This window comes from Trypanosoma theileri (genome assembly GCF_002087225.1).
Source record: "Trypanosoma theileri isolate Edinburgh chromosome Unknown TM35_Tth_42_V1, whole genome shotgun sequence".
In the NCBI taxonomy this organism is placed as follows: Eukaryota; Euglenozoa; class Kinetoplastea; order Trypanosomatida; family Trypanosomatidae; genus Trypanosoma; species Trypanosoma theileri.
In genome coordinates, this window is record NW_021639884.1 from 46,047 (window position 1) to 46,532 (window position 486).

Below are 486 nucleotides of genomic sequence, written 5' to 3' on the forward strand. Positions count from 1 at the left end.
GACACGGAGAAGAAACAAACGCACAAACACAAAACAAAACAAAACGAAAAAAACCGAAACGAAATCGGGATCGGGCGGGCGGGCGGGACCTCCTCCCCCCTCCCGAAGCCCCGCGCGGCCGGGACCCGCCCCGCCGCCCGCCAGGGGCCCTCGCCGAGGCGGGGGCCAGGGGGAAAAGAAGGGGCCGTGGGGCGCCGGAAGGTCTGGGGACCCGTCCTCCATTTCCCCCTCCCCCGGGTCCCGCGTTAGGGTTTCCCCCCCAAACCCCCGTTCTTTGCCCCCTGGGCGCCGGGCTGGGCCCGTTTCCGGGTTTTTTTTTTTTTTTTTCGTTCCCCCGGCCGGGGCGTGCCCCACTTTCCCTTCCCAATCCCAACGGAAAGTCCCGGGGGACGGGGGCAGGCCGGGAAGGAAAACGCAGGAGAACGACAAAGCGTTGTTCCGCCCTCCGGCCGGTTGGGGGTTTCTTTTTTTTTTTTTTTTTTTTTT